Source organism: Myotis davidii, unplaced genomic scaffold, assembly GCF_000327345.1.
Source record: "Myotis davidii unplaced genomic scaffold, ASM32734v1 scaffold2069, whole genome shotgun sequence".
In the NCBI taxonomy this organism is placed as follows: domain Eukaryota; kingdom Metazoa; phylum Chordata; class Mammalia; order Chiroptera; family Vespertilionidae; genus Myotis; species Myotis davidii.
Genome location: NW_006299881.1, coordinates 51,009 through 51,773, shown reverse-complemented (window position 1 = coordinate 51,773; position 765 = coordinate 51,009).

Below are 765 nucleotides of genomic sequence, written 5' to 3'. Positions count from 1 at the left end.
CTGCACCTAGGGATTGGGCCTGCCCTCTGCCACCTGGGAGCAGGCCTAAGCCAGCAGGTCGTTATCTCCCAAGGGGTCCCAGACTGTGAGAGGGCACAGGCCGGGCTGAGGGGCCTCCCCCCGACCCCCAGTGCAGAAATTTTTGTGCACTGGGCCTCTAGTATATATATATATATAAAAGCCTAACCAACCAAACAAGTGGCCGGCCACTATGACATACACTAAACAGGAAGTGGCAGACACTCAATGAACAAGCTGCTGCCTGGTTGTCAATGCACTCCCACAGCTGGAGCGCTGCTCAGCGAGCCTACCAAGTGGTGGTGGCAGCAGACGCAGTGGGGCCAGGAAACAGGAGCTGCGCTGCACCTGGCCTGGGTTCAGGCTCCTCCCCAGCCACCTGCTGCTTCGTGCACTACTACATCCCTTAGGGGATGTCGGAATGCTGGTTTTGGCCCAATCCCCGCAGGCCAGGTTGGGCCAAAACTGGCAGTCCAACAACATCCCCTATGGTGCTCTTGATTGCGAGATGACACAGGCCAGGCTGAGGGACCCTACCGGTGCACGAATCTGTGCACTGGGCCTCTAGTAGTCTATAACAGCTTCTGGTTTGTCCTGGCTAGCTTGTTTCAGTGGTTGGGCATAGGCTTGCACACTGAAGGGCTTCAGGTTTTCCAAGAGCATGTACCTGGGCTGTAGGTTCAATTCCCCAGCTCAGGTTCAGGAGCATGCTTGGGAGTCAATCTCTCTCTCTCTCTCCCACCCCCA